Source organism: Salmo salar, chromosome ssa22, assembly GCF_905237065.1.
Source record: "Salmo salar chromosome ssa22, Ssal_v3.1, whole genome shotgun sequence".
Taxonomy (NCBI): domain Eukaryota; kingdom Metazoa; phylum Chordata; class Actinopteri; order Salmoniformes; family Salmonidae; genus Salmo; species Salmo salar.
In genome coordinates, this window is record NC_059463.1 from 45,756,895 (window position 1) to 45,775,640 (window position 18,746).

At 42.8% G+C, this 18,746-nt stretch overlaps 1 protein-coding gene across 4 annotated transcripts in view; it reads right to left on the bottom strand.

Annotated features, from left to right (window-relative positions):
- The window catches only part of LOC106583586 (plexin-A1), a 371,415-nt gene that overhangs the window by 103,878 nt on the left and 248,791 nt on the right, over positions 1 to 18,746 (bottom strand). The window lies entirely within an intron of this gene.

Sequence of the window (18,746 nt, forward strand, 5' to 3'; positions counted from 1 at the left end):
ATTCTTGTATTGTTCATGGCTCATTTGAATATAAAGCACACAAGCATAATGGACTAATAATGGAAGTACACTTGGCCATCTCTTGTTTGTCTCAGTAAATACATGCTCATTTAATAGGATAGAGTTAGAGGGCAGCCTGGAAATCCAAGAACAAGTGCCATGATATGTTTTTAATAATCAAGTTCTTAATATTATTGTAGATGATTAATAGGAGTAATCCTTCTTGTTCAACATGTCTCTCTCAAGCACACATCCTAGATCGGAGCTCCTACTCTAAGACACTTTGTGAATACAGAATCTGGGCAACAGATAAAAGGTATGTAAGCATCTAACTACGACCTATGACCACAAGACAACGTATTTGATCCATATATCTGCCACTATCGGCAAAATTATAGAGTGGCACTCGGTTTACTAATTTTAACATTGCGGTCCAGTCATTTCACATAATATGCCATAATATCACATAGTAGGCCGTCATTGTAAATAATAATTTGCTCTTAACTGACTTGCAAAAAAAAAATACATCTGTAAAAGTAAACACGACACAGCAACGTGCAAACAGCAGATAAGGATGCATGCACACAGCAATGTCACGGTACATGATTGGTTGGTTCATTCATTCACCACATTGTGATTGGACAATTTTCTTTCTGTCTAAAGACTCTAAAATCTAATTAATATTCACAGACATACTTAAAAATAAAAGTCATACTTTTGGACTGATCTTGAAGGACTTGAACATTTCCAGGCATATTTTTGAGAGAAATATTACTTATTTAAAAGGCATTATATATTTATTGGGCAACTTTACTCAGGGTGAATGCAATGCTCACCAACATTTATGCAACTTTAATCCAACTTTTCAGTGGTAAAGTATGTTAGCTTCTATATGGACTCCAGTAATGTAGCAGAGTTTTCAGTGGTAAAGTATGTTAGCTTCTATATGGACTCCAGTAATGTAGCTGAGTTTTCAGTGGTAAAGTATGTTAGCTTCTATATGGACTCCCGTACTGTAACAGAGTTTTGACACCCTGGTTAAGACAAGTAAAATAAAAGGGTAGTGTAAGGAGTGAGTGGTGAGTGAGTGAGTGAGTGAGTGAGTGAGTGAGTGAGTGAGTGAGTGAGTGAGTGAGTGAGTGAGTGAGTGAGTGAGTGAGAGGGGAGAGAGACAGAGGAGATGGGGGAGAGAGAGACAGAGGAGAGAGAGAGAGAAAGAGAGAGAGGGAGGGAGAGGGGGAGAGAGAGGGGGAGAGAGAGAGAGGGGAAGAGACAGAGGACAAGAACAGTTCTGTTGCTGCTTGGCTGGAGAAAAACCCTGCCCCCATACCAGTCTATCCCTCCCTCCCAGTCTAACACTGCCCAACTCACCCGAGAGAAATATAGGGATATAGTGAGAAAGGAGGAGTAAGAAGAGAAGAGGATGGATGTCTGGAAACAAGGGTCTCGCATGAGACAACTACACCAAGGCATGCCAAGGAACTGTCGGCTTCACAGGATGGAGCGGGAGACAGAGATAAAAGAGTAAGGAGATGGAGCGAGTGTGTGAGAGATAAGAGGAATGCAGAGGAGTAAGAGAGAGAGCGAGAGAGAGGCCCCATCGTCCTCCCGAAAAACTAATCAGAATATGGAATGACTGCATGCACACACATACACAGTTTTAGCTGCCAAATCACCAGGGTGATTCAGGTTTGTGTCCCCACACAGGGACCTACTGTGGAGATGGGATGTAGAGGTCTGTTGTAGTGAAGACACGCACACCTCCCTGATACATTACTGACATTAATATTTATTCACAGCGGGGTGGGGTGCCGTGGTGTGCAAAGGATAAGAGAGGGGGGAAGATCGTTTAGGCCTTATAAGCACAATTCCCTCTCACCTACTGATTAAAGTTGAATCACTCCAGAGCCTCACAATAGACAATCAAAGACAACACATGGTTTATTCACATATACAGTTGAAGTCGGAAGTCGACATACACTTAGGTTGGAGTCATTAAAACTAGTTTTTCAACCACTCCACAAATTTCTTGTTAACAAACTATAGTTTTGGCAAGTCGGTTAGGAAATCTACTTTGTGCATGACACAAGTAATTTTTGTTTACAGACAGAGTATTTCACTTATAGTTTACAATTCCAGTGGGTCAGAAATGTACATACACTAAGTTGACTGTGCCTTTAAACAGCTTGGAAAATTCCAGAAAATGATGTCATGGCTTTAGAAGCTTCTGTTAGGCTAATTGATATAATTTGAGTCAATTGGAGGTGTAACTGTGGATGGATTTCAAGGCCTACCTTCAAACTCAGTGTCTCTTTGCTTGACATCATGGGAAAATCAAAAGAAATCAGCCAAGACCTCAGAAAAAAATCTGAAGACCACCACAAGTCTGGTTCATCCTTCGTAAGCAAATTCCAAACGCCTGAAGGTACCACGTTCATCTGTACAAACAGTAGTACGCAAGTATGAACACCATGGGACCACGCAGACGTCATACCGCTCAGGAAGAAGATGCGTTCTGTCTCCTAGAGATGAACGTATTTTGGTGTGAAAAGTGCAAATCAATCCCAGAACGACAGCAAAGGACCTTGTGAAGATGCTGGAGGAAACAGGTACAAAGGTATCTATATCCACAGTAAAACGAGTCCTATATCGACATAACCTGAAAGGTCGCTCAGCAAGGAAGAAGCCACTGCTCCAAAACTGCCATAAAAAAGCCAGACTACAGTTTGTAACTGCACATGGGGACAAAGATTGTACTTTTTGGAGAAATGTCCTCTGGTCTGATGAAACAAATATAGAAGTGTTTGGCCATATTGACCATAAATATGTTTGGAGGAAAAAGGGGGAGGCTTGCAAGCCGAAGAACACCATCCCAACCGTGAAGCACGGGGGTGGCAGCATCATGTTGTGGGGGGGCTTTGCTGCAGGTGGGACTGGTGCACTTCACAAAATAGATGGCATCATGAGGAAAGAAAATTATGTGGATATATTGAAGCAACATCTCAAGACATCAGTCAGGAAGTTAAAGCTTGGTTGCAAATGGGTCTTCCAAATGGACAATGACCCCAAGCATACTTCCAAAGTTGTGGCAAAATGGCTTAAGGACAACAAAGTCAAGGTATTGGAGTGGCCATCACAAAGCACTGACTACAATCCTATAGAACATTTGTGTGCAGAATTGAAAAAGTGTGTGCGAGCAAGGAGGCCTACAAACCTGACTCAGTTACACCAGCTCTGTCAGAAGGAATGGGCCAATATTCACCCAACTTATTGTGGAAAGCTTGTGGTAGGCTACCCGAAACATTTGACCCAAGTTAAACAATTTAAAGGCAATGCTACCAAATACTAATTGAGTGTATGTAAACTTCTGACCCACTGGAAATGTGATGAAAGAAATAAAAGCTGAAATAAATCATTCTCTCTACTATTATTCTGGCATTTCACATTCTTAAAATAAAGTGCTGATCCTACCTAAGACAGGGAATTTTTACTAGGATTAAATGTCAGGAATTGTGAAAAACTGAGTTTAAATGTATTTGGCTAATGTGTATGTACACTTCCGACTTCAACTGTATGTAAATTCCAGTAACACAACCAGTGGCATGTATTAATGGATGCCAAGGGAAGCCAGGCTTCACCCAAAAATTGACCAAGAATTAAAGAAAATAATTTATCATTAGTCTCTCTGTGTTACATAATTTTCCAAGAGGCTGAATGTATCTCGCTGGAGAACGCATCCGAGCGAGCGAAACAGTGTCTGCTGTCTGGTCAAAAAGAGTATGACATTGTTGCCGCCCGTAGCATTGAATGCAAGGAAAGCCAGCGAACATTTGGCCTCCCTTGATAAAAAAAAGAAGTATAAAACAAAAGTCAATCAGCGTTGAGGTAAACTAAGTGTGCTCATATGTAAATGGTCCTGGCACACCAAAGAAAGTGTCAAGGGAAGCCAGTTTGGACTTGGATTCACACCAAAGCAAAATGTAATTGACAGAAACAAGTTGAATTGTTGCATCTCCTTGTGTGGTTGTCCTCCGGTGGCTAGCTTGCTACAATTAGCCCTTCCCTAAATTAGCCATGAATGGTGCTAGGGATTGGACTTCGGGTTTTACTTAGTTCTCCGTACTGGCCAATGATTAAAATGGAGATTCTGATACAACCATACATTCATGCATTGTTCCCATGGCCTGAGAGGATCGAAGATCAAAATGTAGCTAGAAGTAGTAAGTAGGCGAAAGTTACCTAGCTGGCTCAGTGTTGCCAATGAAAGGAAGTTAGGCTAGCGAGCAAGCATTTTAGCCAGGTAGCCTAGGACAACAAAAACTAAAAGTGTATACTGTATGACAGTCATAGACTGTTTAGGCAACCTGAAAGAAGAGGATGGCATTGGTGTTTCTCTACATGTGGTGTAAGTCAAAATGTTTTTTCTACTTGCGCACACACAAACACACACACAAATCAGAACCATGGAGAGTGAGAGAGATAGAGTGAGGGAGTCAGAGGGAGAGAGCTCCACTTGCCCCTCCTTTTGCTCTGACAGAGATAGAATGAAGGAAGAAGCAGATAGGAAAGGAAAAGGAAGAAGAGGGAAAAGAGACAGAAAACAGAACAGTAGTAGACTAGATACAGAAACCAAACTGTAGTAGACTAGATATGCAAAGAGAACAGTAGTAGACTAGATACAGAAACAAAACAGTAGTAGACTAGACACAGAAACAGAACAGTAGAAGACTAGATACAGTATCAGGTAATATTAATTACAGAGAAAGGATTTTATAGAATAGCATGTCATATCACTTAATCCGGCATAGCCAAAAACACGACAATATGGAACAGAAGAAGACTAGATACGGAACAGTAGAAGAGTAGATACATAAACAGTAGTAGCCCAGACAGGGAAACAGAACAGTAGTAGACTAGAAACAGAACAGTAGTAGACTAGATACAGAAACAGAACAGTAGTAGACTAGATACAGAAACAGAACAGTAGTAGACTAGATACAGAAACAGAACAGTAGTAGACTAGATGCAGAACAGAAGTAGACTAGATACAGAAACACAACAGTAGTAGACTAGATACAGAATCAGAACAGTATTAGACTAGATACAGAAACAGAACAGTAGTAGACTAGATACAGAAACAGTAGTAGACTAGATACAGAAACAGTAGTAGACTAGATACAGAAACAGTAGTAGACTAGATACAGAAACAGTAGTAGACTAGATACAGAAACAGTAGTAGACTAGATGCAGAACAGTAGTAGACTAGATGCAGAACAGTAGTAGACTAGATGCAGAACAGAAGTAGACTAGATACAGAAACAAAACAGTAGTAGACTAGATATAGAAACAGAACAGTATTAGACTAGATACAGAAACAGAACAGTAGTAGACTAGATACAGAAACAGAACAGAAGTAGACTAGATACAGAACAGAAGTAGACTAGATACAGAAACAGAACAGTAGTAGACTAGATACAGAAACAGTAGTAGACTAGATACAGAACAGTAGTAGACTAGATACAGAACAGTAGTAGACTAGATGCAGAACAGAAGTAGACTAGATGCAGAACAGAAGTAGACTAGACACAGAAACAGAACAGTAGTAGACTAGATACAGAAAAATAACTGTATTAGACTAGACACAGAAACAGAACAGTAGTAGCCGCAATACAGAAAAAGTAGTAGACTAGATACAGAACATAAGTAGACTAGATACAGAACAGAAGTAGACTAGACGCAGAAACAGAACAGTAGTAGACTAGATACAGAAACGGAACAGTAGTAGACTAGACACAGAACAATAGTAGACTAGATACGGAACAGTAGTAGACTAGATACAGATCAATAGTAGACTAGATAAGGAATAGTAGTAGACTAGACAAGGAACAGTAGTAGACTAGAAACAGAACAGTAGTAGACTAGATACAGAACAGAAGTAGACTAGATACAGAAACAGAACAGTAGTAGACTAGATACAGAAACGGAACAGTAGTAGACTAGACACGGAACAATAGTAGACTAGATACAGAACAGTAGTAGACTAGATACGGATCAATAGTAGACTAGATAAGGAATAGTAGTAGACTAGACAAGGAACAGTAGTAGACTAGAAACAGAACAGTAGTAGACCAGATACAGAAAATAAGTAGACTGGATACAGAAACACAACAGCAGTAGACTAGATACAGAAACACAACAGTAGTAGACTAGATACAGAAACACAACAGTAGTAGACTAGATGCAGAAACAGAACAGTAGTAGACTAGATACAGAACAGTAGTAGACTAGATACAGAACAGTAGTAGACTAGATACAGAACAGTAGTAGACTAGATACAGAAACAGAACAGTAGTAGACTAGATACAGAACAGTAGTAGACTAGATACAGAACAGTAGTAGACTAGATACAGAAACAGAACAGTAGTAGACTAGATACAGATACAGAACAGTAGTAGACTAGATACAGAAACAGAACAGTAGTAGACTAGATACAGAAACAGAACAGTAGTAGACTAGATACAGAAACAGAACAGTAGTAGACTAGATGCAGAAACAGAACAGTAGTAGACTAGATACAGAATCAGAACAGTATTAGACTAGATACAGAACAGTAGTAGACTAGATACAGAACAGTAGTAGACTAGATACAGAAACAGAACAGTAGTAGACTAGATACAGAAACAGAACAGTAGTAGACTAGATACAGAAACAGAACAGTAGTAGACTAGATACAGAAACAGAACAGTAGTAGACTAGATACAGAAACAGAACAGTAGTAGACTAGATACAGAAACAGAACAGTTGTAGACTAGATACAGAAACAGAACAGTAGTAGACTAGATGCAGAAACAGAACAGTAGTAGACTAGATACAGAAACAGAACAGTAGTAGACTAGATACAGAAACAGAACAGTAGTAGACTAGATGCAGAACAGTAGTAGACTAGATACAGAAACACAACAGTAGTAGACTAGATACAGAAACAGTAGTAGACTAGATACAGAAACAGAACAGAAGTAGACTAGATACAGAAACAGTAGTAGACTAGATACAGAAACAGAACAGTAGTAGACTAGATACAGAAACAGCTAGTAGACTAGATACAGAAACAGAACAGTAGTAGACTAGATACAGAACACAGTAGTAGACTAGATACAGAACAGTAGTAGACTAGATACAGAACAGTAGTAGACTAGATACAGAAACAGAACAGTAGTAGACTAGATACAGAAACAGAACAGAAGTAGACTAGATACAGAAACAGTAGTAGACTAGATACAGAAACAGAACAGTAGTAGACTAGATACAGAAACAGAACAGTAGTAGACTAGATACAGAACAGTAGTAGACTAGATACAGAACAGTAGTAGACTAGATACAGAACAGTAGTAGACTAGATACAGAAACAGAACAGTAGTAGACTAGATACAGAAACAGAACAGTATTAGACTAGATACAGAAACAGAACAGTAGGAGACAAGATACAGAAACAGAACAGAAGTAGACTAGATGCAGAAACAGTAGTAGACTAGATACAGAAACAGAACAGTAGTAGACTAGATACAGAAACAGTAGTAGACTAGATACAGAAACAGAACAGAAGTAGACTAGATACAGAAACAGTAGTAGACTAGATACAGAACAGTAGTAGACTAGATACAGAAACAGTAGTAGACTAGATACAGAAACAGAACAGTAGTAGACTAGATACAGAAACAGTAGTAGACTAGATACAGAACAGTAGTAGACTAGATACAGAAACAGAACAGAAGTAGACTAGATGCAGAAACAGTAGTAGACTAGATACAGAAACAGAACAGTAGTAGACTAGATACAGAAACAGTAGTAGACTAGATACAGAAACAGAACAGAAGTAGACTACATACAGAAACAGTAGTAGACTAGATACAGAACAGTAGTAGACTAGATACAGAACAGTAGTAGACTAGATACAGAAACAGAACAGTAGTAGACTAGATACAGAAACAGTAGTAGACTAGATACAGAAACAGAACAGTAGTAGACTAGATACAGAAACAGTAGTAGACTAGATACAGAACAGTAGTAGACTAGATGCAGAACAGAAGTAGACTAGATACAGAAACAGAACAGTAGTAGACTAGATACAGAAACAGAACAGTAGTAGACTAGATACAGAACAGTAGTAGACTAGATACAGAAACAGAACAGAAGTAGACTAGATACAGAAACAGTAGTAGACTAGATACAGAAACAGAACAGTAGTAGACTAGATACAGAAACAGTAGTAGACTAGATACAGAACAGTAGTAGACTAGATGCAGAACAGAAGTAGACTAGATGCAGAAACAGAAGAGTGTTAGACTAGATACAGAAACAGAACTGTATTAGACTAGACACAGAAACAGAACAGTAGTAGACGCGATACAGAAAAAGTAGTAGACTAGATACAGAACAGAAGTAGACTAGATGCAGAAACAGAACAGTAGTAGACTAGACACGGAACAATAGTAGACTAGATACAGAACAGTAGTAGACTAGATACGGATCAATAGTAGACTAGATGAGGAATAGTAGTAGACAAGGAACAGTAGTAGACTAGAAACAGAACAGTAGTAGACCAGATACAGAAAATAAGTAGACTGGATACAGAAACACAACAGTAGTAGACTAGATACAGAAACAGAACAGTAGTAGACTAGATACAGAAACAGAACAGTAGTAGACTAGATACAGAAACAGAACAGTAGTAGACTAGATGCAGAACAGAAGTAGACTAGATACAGAAACAGAACAGTAGTAGACTAGATACAGATACAGAACAGTAGTAGACTAGATACAGAACAGTAGTAGACTAGATAGAGAAACAGAACAGTAGTAGACTAGATACAGAAACAGAACAGTAGTAGACTAGATACAGAACCAGAACAGTAGTAGACTAGATACAGAACAGGACGTAGACTAGATACAGAAACAGAACAGAAGCAGACTAGATACAGAAACAGAACAGTAGGAGACTAGATGCAGAAACAGAACAGAAGTAGACTAGATACAGAAACACAACAGTAGTAGACTAGATACAGAAACAGAACAGTAGTAGACTAGGTACAGAAACAGAACAGAGGTAGACTAGATACAGAAACAGAACAGAAGTAGACTAGAAACAGAACAGTAGTAGACTAGATACAGAAACAGAACAGTAGTAGACTAGATACAGAAACAGAACAGAAGTAGACTAGATGCAGAAACAATAGTAGACTAGAAACAGAAACAGAACAATAGTAGACTAGGAAGGAAGGAAGGAAGGAAGGAAGGAAAGAAGGAAAGAAGGAAAGAAGGAAAGAAGGAAAGAAGGAAAGAAGGAAAGAAGGAAAGAAGGAAAGAAAGAAAGAAAGAAAGAAAGAAAGAAAGAAAGAAAGAAAAAGAAAGAAGCATGGAGGGTAGAGACAGCACAGCGAATGGGCAGGGTCACGGGCAGATCCAGATAATCAGTCATGTTGAAGGGGTACCGGAGCTAATTTCAGGGTTGGGGTCAATTCCATTTGAATTCCATACCGTTAATAAAGTCAACCATATTCCAATTCCAAATTTTCCTAATTGAAAAACATTGGACAGAATTGGAATTTCAGTGTACTTCCTGAATGGACTGGAATTTAAATGGAATAGACCCCTGGCGAAAGTCTTAAAATATCAATGTACCGGCCTCCTGAATGGTGCAGAAGACTATGGTTGTGGAGTCACTACAGACCCAGATTTGTCTGGGTTAGGGGAGGGTTTGGCCAGTCGGGATGTCCTTGTCCCATTGGGCTCTAGCGACTCCTGGCGCATGCACGCTGACACGGTCGGCAGTTGTACAGTGTTTCCTAAAACACATTGGTGCGGCTGGCTTCTGGGTGAAGCAAGTGCGTCAAGAAGCAGTGCAGCTTGGCAGTGTTGTGTTTCGGAGGAGGCATGGTTCTCGACCTTCACCTCTCCCGAGTCCGTACTGGAGTTGCAGCGATGGGACAAGACTAACTACCAATGGGATATCACAAAATTGGGGAGAAAAAATGATAATAATATATCAACGTACCAAAGGCTAGCCTATACCTGTGTGCAGTGCTCAGATATACTCCCAAACTGGACACCTCCACCCCCTCTTTTCTCTACACCAACCCGGTGACATTGACAGGTAAGTAGTCACCAGACTGTCAGATGATGTTCACACAACCCATTTTTCCAGGGGAGGAATGAGACCAGAAATCGGCGCAGGCATTTCTAACACACCAGCCCATTTTTTCCCTTGAGGCACCCACAACCAGTGTGTGAATTACAGGGTGGCCGAGGGGGATAAGACCCCCCGAATGAGACATGAGCTCCCCTAAATGCAACAAAAGTCAAACTTTGGAGGGTCTCTAATCGAACCATTCTCCTATTTGTTTAAAATGCAATTTTGTACTGATACTGGTAAATATGAAAAATCTTATTTTACATGACACTAACACCCACACCTCTCTGTCATGGTTTAAACCAGTGACAGTTGGTTCAGGTTCTTTCAATGGCATTCATCTCTCTACTACACCTGTCTGCCTCACTCTGTCTGTCTTGAGCTTTCACTAGCAAATTTGCTATATTTTATTGACTGGATTCAGACCGCTAGCGAACTTACAACTTTGTTTCAACTGGGCCCTCATAGTTTCCCACGCAGATGAGCTCGGGACAGACACAGCTCTATCTGTGTCCCGTATTTCAGCAGATGAGCTCAGGACAGACACAGCTGTATCTGTGTCCCGTATTTCAGCAGATGAGCTCGGGACAGACACAGCTGTATCTGTGTCCTGTATTTCAGCAGATGAGCTCGGGACAGACACAGCTGTATCTGTGTCCTGTATTTCAGCAGATGAGCTCGGGACAGACACAGCTGTATCTGTGTCCTGTATTTCAGCAGATGAGCTCGGGACAGACACAGCTGTATCTGCGTCCTGTATTTCAGCAGATGAGCTCGGGACAGACACAGCTGTATCTGTGTCCCGTATTTCAGCAGATGAGCTCGGGACAGACACAGCTGTATCTGTGTCCCGTATTTCAGCAGATGAGCTCGGGACAGACACAGCTGTATCTGTGTCCCGTATTTCAGCAGATGAGCTCAGGACAGACACAGCTGTATCTGTGTCCCGTATTTCAGCAGATGAGCTCAGGACAGACACAGCTGTATCTGTGTCCTGTATTTCAGCAGATGAGCTCGGGACAGACACAGCTGTATCTGTGTCCCGTATTTCAGCAGATGAGCTCGGGACAGACACAGCTGTATCTGTGTCCTGTATTTCAGCAGATGAGCTCGGGACAGACACAGCTGTATCTGTGTCCTGTATTTCAGCAGATGAGCTCGGGACAGACACAGCTGTATCTGCGTCCTGTATTTCAGCAGATGAGCTCGGGACAGACACAGCTGTATCTGTGTCCCGTATTTCAGCAGATGAGCTCGGGACAGACACAGCTGTATCTGTGTCCTGTATTTCAGCAGATGAGCTCGGGACAGACACAGCTGTATCTGTGTCCTGTATTTCAGCAGATGAGCTCAGGACAGACACAGCTGTATCTGCGTCCTGTATTTCAGCCCCTTTTCAGGTGTCTCGACTGTTCTTTTTACAAAAAAGGTAAATTTGTCAACAAGACGCAACAATTCATTCAGGCTACAAGAGGCCTAATGACAATCACCGAATGACATCACACTTTTTGGTGTTTTGTAACAGAGGTCTCTTTTCATTTATCCAATGGCTAGTGCACAGTGCATTGTTTGGATGGTGGGAATTATTTTGGAGTGGACGAATGTGCACAGGTAGCCTACTTTTTGAAGTAATTTGTTCGACAATCAGATAAAAATCAATGACTGGTTGTGTTCATGCCACATTAAGTAATACATGTTTACCGTTAGAATACATGTCTTTACTATTTATTTTTGTTCACTGTTGAAATTAGACAGCCTGAGGTATTACCGAGACATGGATCATTTAAACTTAGTTGCAACGTTTTATAAACTCGCCCCCTTTTATCTCCAATATCATGACAACCAATCCAATTATGATCTTGTCTAATCACTGCAACACCCAACGGGCTCGGGAGAGGCGAAAGTCGAGTCCTGCATCCTCAGAAACATAACACGGCCGGTTGTGACACAGCCTAGGATCGTACCCGGGTCTGTAGTGGCTCCTCAAGCCGGGCGATGCAGTGCCTTAGACTGCTGCGCCACTTGGGAGGCCAACTCGCTGCTACTTTTGTAAACTTTTTGAAGCACACTGACTGGAAATCAAAAAAAGCTGCATGTGTGATGGTCAGGCTGTGAACCTCGGTCGTTTAAAGAGTGTCTGTATTTTTGCTTGAAAAAAACTGTTAAAGCAGGGTATAAGGCAAGGTTACTCATCACACATGTATGGTTCACCAAACCACCCTAATTGAGAAAGCAGATGACACCAAACACATAGATGGATGAATGATTTAACCTGTTATGGATAGGGGGCAGTATTTTCACAGCCGGATAAAAAACGTACCCGATTTAATCTGATTATTACTCCTGCCCAGAAACTAGAATATGCATATAATTATTAGCTTTGGATAGAAAACACTCCAACGTTTCTAAAAATGTTTGAATGGTGTCTGTGAGTATAACAGAACTCATTTGGCAGGCCAAAACCTGAGAAGATTCTGTACAGGAAGTACCCTGTCTGACCATTTCTTGGCCTTCTTTGCCATCTCTATCCATTACAAAGGATCTCTGCTGTTACGTGACACTTCCTACGGCTCACATGGACTCTCAGAAGGCGGCAAAAAGCTGAATCGTGGCTTTGCAGGCTCTGGCTGAAACAAAGTAGCGCGTTTGGTTAGTGGCTGGTTACAGTACTGTGAGACTCAGGCTCGTGCCCGCGTCGACCGAATGCTTTCTTTTCCTTTGTCTGTTTACCTAAACGGAGATTCCCGGTCGGAATATTATCGCTTTTCTATGAGAAAAATGTCGTAAAAATAGATTTTAAACAGCGGTTGACATGCTTCGAAGTACGGTAATGGAATATTTAGAAATCTTTTGTCACGAATTGCGCCATGCTCGTAACCCTGATTTACCATTTCGGATAGTGTCTAGAACGCACGAACAAAACGCCGCTATTTGGATATAACGATGGATTATTTTGGACCAAACCAACATTTGTTATTGAAGTAGCAGTCCTGGGAGTGCATTCTGACGAAGACAAGAAAGGTAATCAAACTTTTGTAATAGTAAATCGGAGTTTGGTCAGGGCTAAACTTGGTCGGTGTCTAAATGGCTAGCCGTGATGGCTGGGCTATCTACTGAGAATATTGCAAAATGTGCTTTCTCCGAAAAAAGCTATTTTAAAATCGGACATATCGAGTGCATAGAGGAGTTCTGTATCTATAATTCTTAAAATATTTTTTATGTTTTTTGTGAACGTTTATCGTGAGTAATTTAGTAAATTCACCGGAGGTTTGCGGGGGGTATGCTAGTTCTGAACGTCACATGCTAATGTAAAAAAGCTGTTTTTTGATATAAATATGAACTTGATTGAACAAAACATGCATGCATTGTATAACATAATGTCCTAGGGTTGTCATCTGATGAAGATCATCAAAGGTTAGTGCTGCATTTAGCTGTGGTTTTGTTTTTTGTGACATTATATGCTAGCTTGAAAAATGGGTGTCTGATTATTTCTGGCTGGGTACTCTGCTGACATAATCTAATGTTTTGCTTTCGCTGTAAAGCCTTTTTGAAATCGGACAGTGTGGTTAGATTAACGAGAGTCTTGTCTTTAAAATGCTGTAAAATAGTCATATGTTTGAAAAATTTAAGTTTTCGGATTTTTAGAGGAATTTGTATTTCGCGCCACGCCCATCATTGGATATTGGAGCAGGTGTTCCGCTAGCGCAACGTCTAGATGTAAGAATTAAGTTATTGATAAACAACGTGATGAAAAAACAATGATAATGCCGTTGGCAAGGTGATGAACCTTTTACACACAGAATAATAAGAATAAAGATATAGGCTAATTGACATTGAGACCGTTGCATTGACCTTGATAAACGCACCTAAAGAAACACATGCGCGCGAGCACACACTCCCAAACACACACATAAACATAGTCCAAATATGAAGGCCTAATCAAGGATCAAGTGGTAATATGCCCAAGGATTAGTGTGGGGTCAGGCATTATGGAATTAGTCCCAGCTCATAACATGACTGTCTGGGCTAATCTGGCTAGCATAACAGGATTGGAACAGGGCCGGAGCAAGTTAGGAGCTTATCGTACAGCCACCACATTTATTATTGATAAAAATACACAGAGGAAGGGGAAAAACTTCTGTCTCGAGGAAAATTAGGAAAACTGCTGCCATATGAATAGTATAGAAGTCCAAACCATGCACACATTTGTGCGTATAGGCCTAGGTTGTGATGCAGAGAGGGGGGGGGAGAGTGGGACAGAGGTGGAGAAGCTGCCATATGTTGATAGCCAGCAAGCAATTAATTCTTATTAAGACAGGACAGCGTGTGAGAACGGTGTACCGCCTCACCCATCAAGGGAGGGAGGAGCCTGATGAACCAATGCACTCACATGCACACACATTTAAACAAAACAAATAAAATAAACAATTTGTGATTACTGATCAATTAATTGATACATTTATAATTAGTAGGTTTTGTTTTAAAAAAACCTTTTTTATTGTATATAGTTTTATGTGGTGTGTTTTTTATATAAACTCCCTTTTTCAGGACCCTGTCTTTCAAAGATAATTTGTAAAAATAAAAATAACTTCACAGATCTTCATTGTAAAGGGTTTAAACACTGTTTCCCATGCTTGTTCAACGCACCATCATGCACCTGTGGAACGGTCGTTAAGACACTAACAGTTTACAGACGGTAGGCAATTAAGGTCACAGTTATGAAAACTTAGGACACTAAAGAGGCCTTTCTACTGACTCTGAAAAACACCAAAAGAAAGATGCCCAGGGTCCCTGCTCATCTGCGTGAACGTGCCTTAGGCATGCTGCAAGAAGGCATGAGGACTGCAGATGTGGCCAGGGCAATAAATTGCTATGTCCGTACTGTGAGACGCTTAAGACAGCGCTACAAGGAGACAGGACGGACAGCTGATCGTCCTCATAGTGGCAAACCACGTGTAACAACACCTGCACAGGATCAGTACATCTGAACATCACACCTGCGGGACAGGTACAGGATGGCAACAACAACTGCCCAAGTTACACCAGGAATGCACAATCCCTCCATCAGTGCTCAGACTCTCCGCAATAGGCTGAGAAAGGCAGGACTGAGGGCTTGTAGACCTGTTGTAAGGCAGGTCCTCACCAGACATCACTGGCAACAATGTCGCCTGTGGGCATAAACCCACCGTCGCTGGACCACACAGGACTGGCAAAAAGTGGTCTTCACTGAAAAGTCGCAGTTTTGTCTCAACATGGGATTCGTGTTTATCGTCGAAGGAATGAGCGTTACACCGAGGCCTGTACTCTGGAGCGGGATAATTTTTGAGGTGGAGGGTCCATCATGGTCTGGGGTGGTGTGTCACAGCATCATCGGACTGAGCTTGTTGTCATTGCAGGCAATCTCAACGCTGTGCGCTACAGGGAAGACATCCTCCTCCCTCATGTGGTACCCTTCCTGCAGGCTCATCCTGACATGACCCTCCAGCATGACAATGCCACCAGCCATACTGCTCGTTCTGTGTGTGATTTCCTGCAAGACAGGAATGTTACTGTTCTGCCATGGCCAGCGAAGAGCCCGGATCTCAATCCCATTGAGCACGTCTGGGACCTGTTGGATCGGAGGGTGAGGGCTAGGGCCATTCTCCCAAGAAATGTCGGGAACTTGCAGGTGCCTTGGTGGAAGAGTGGGATAACATCTCACAGCAAGAACTGGCAAATCTGGTACAGTCCATGAGATGGAGATGCACTGCAGTACTTAATGCAGCTGGTGGCCACACCAGATACTGACTGTTCTTTTGATTTTGACCCCCCCTTTGTTCAGGGAAACATTATTCCATTTCTGTTTGTCACATGTTTGTGGAACTTGTTCAGTTTATGTCTCAGTTGTTGCATCTTGTTATGTTCATACAAATGTTTACACATGTTAAGATTGCTGAAAATAAACGCAGTTGACAGTGAGAGGACGTTTCTTTTTTTGCTGAGTTTAAATCTTTGGGTTTCCATCAAACCTGCACACCGTCTTTTGGATTTGTTTATATCTGTAGTGTTGTCTTTCACTTGTTTTCTTTGGTGCAAATTAATTAAACAAAAAATAAATGTATATACTTAAAAGGATATGCATATGTATTGAGGGCACAGGCACACGAGTGAAAACACACAGGCAGATAAGAGAGACAGATAAACATATTGATGCTATGTTTAGCGGAGATCTGTGTAAAGTGATGCAGAAGGGCAAAAAAAACCATCTAAAGTGAAACTTGCAACAATGGTTTTGGGAAACTGCTCAAAGATTTAACGACGTCCCGTCAGAAAGCAATACATTGAGACCTCCTTATATCCTCTGTCTGGTTAATGGGTCATTGCTTTCAGTGAGGTGCACTGTGTGGTGCATATGGAAGCCTTCAGCTCTCAACCGCTCTCCTCTCCTCATTATTCTCCTCATCCTTCTCTCATTTCCATCTAGAGAAGAAAGTGGAACGAGTCTCAGCTGTCTCCTCCTCCTGTCTTCCAAACTCTCTCTCTCTCCACCTCTAACTATCACATTTGCTGTGTGTCCCTCTCTCTATGCAATCTTTTTGGATCTTTGCTTTCTGCTGATCTCTCCTTCCTCTACTCACCCTTCTCTCCATCCCCTCCTCCCTCTACCCACCCTTCTTTCCATCCACTACTCCCTCTACCCACCCTTCTCTCCCTCCACTCCCTCTACCCACCTTCTGTCCCTTGGGGGCTGCAGGTGGTTAGAGTGTTGGGCCAGTAACCGAAAGGTTGCTGGATCGAATCCCAGAGCTGACAAGTTACAAATATGTCATTCTGCCCCTGAACAAAGCACTTAACCCACTGTTCCCCGGTAGGCCGTCAATATAAATAAGAATTTGTTCTTAGTTAAATAAAGTTTAAATAAATACAAATTATCTCCCTCTACCCACCCTTATCTCCCTCATCTACCCATCCTTCACTCCATCCCCTTCTCCCACTATCCACCCTCATCTCCCTACCTCTATACACCCTTCTTTCACTCTACACTCCCTTACTCCCTCTATCCACCCTTGCCTCACTCCCCTACTCCCTCTCCCCACCTTTCTCTCACACCACCCTTCTCTCCCTCCCCTACTATATCTACCTACCCTTCTCTTCCTCCCCTACTCCCTCTACCCTCCCAACTCTCTCTACCCTCGCTTCTCTCCCTCTATCCACCCTTGTCTCCTTCTCCTCCCTCTATCCACCCTTCTCTCCCTCTCCTCTCTCCACCCACCCTTCTCTCCCTCTACCCACCCTTCTCTCTCTACCCACCCTTCTCTCTCTACCCAGCCTTCTCTCCCTCCTCTACTCCCTCTACCTACCCACCCTTCTCTTCCTCCTCAACCCACCCTTCTCCCCTTCTACCTAACCTTCTCTCCCTCCCCTACTCCCTCTACCCACCCTTTTCTCCCTCCCCTACTCCCTCTACCTACCCACCCCTCTCTCCCTCTACCCACCATTCTCCCCCTCCCCTACTCCCTCTACCTACCCACCCCTCTCTCCCTCTACCCACCATTCTCCCCCTCTCCTACTCCCTCTACCTACCCACCTTTCTCTCTCCACCCACCCTTCTCTCCCTCTACCCACCCTTCTCTCCCTCTACCCACCCTTCTCTCCCTCTACCCACCCTTCTCTCCCTTTACCCACCCTTCTCTCTCTACCCAGCCTTCTCTCCCTCCTCTACTCCCTCTACCTACCCTTTTCTCCCTCCCCTACTCCCTCTACCTACCCACCCCTCTCTCCCTCTACCCACCATTCTCCCCCTCCCCTACTCCCTCTACCTACCCACCCCTCTCTCCCTCTACCCACCATTCTCCCCCTCCTCTACTCCCTCTACCTACCCACCCTTCTCTCCCTCTACCCACCATTCTCCCCCCTCCTCTACTCCCTCTACCTACCCACCCCTCTCTCCCTCTACCCACCATTCTCCCCCTCCTCTACTCCCTCTACCTACCCACCCTTCTCTCCCTCTACCCACCATTCTCCCCCTCCTCTACTCCCTCTACCTACCCACCCCTCTCTCCCTCTACCCACCATTCTCCCCCTCCTCTACTCCCTCTACCTACCCACCCTTCTCTCCCTCTACCCACCCTTCTCTCCCTCCCCTACTCCCTCTACCCACCCTTGTCTCCCTCTACCCACCCTTCTCGTTCCTCCTCAACCCACCCTTCTCCCCCTCTACCTAACCTTCTCTCCCTCCCCTACTCCCTCTACCCACCCTTTTCTCCCTCCCCTACTCCCTCTACCTACCCACCCCTCTCTCCCTCTACCCACCATTCTCCCCCTCTCCTACTCCCTCTACCTACCCACCCTTCTCTCCCTCCCCCTCTACCCACCCTTCTCTCCCTCTACCCACCCTTCTCTCCCTCCCCCTACTCCCTCTATCCACCCTCCTCTCTCTCCCCTACTCCCTCTATCCACCCTCCTCTCCCTCTACCCACCCTTCTCTCCCTCTACCCACCCTTTCTACCCACCCTTCTCTCCACTTTCTCTCTACCCAGCCTTCTCTCCCTCCTCTACTCCCTCTACCTACCCTTTTCTC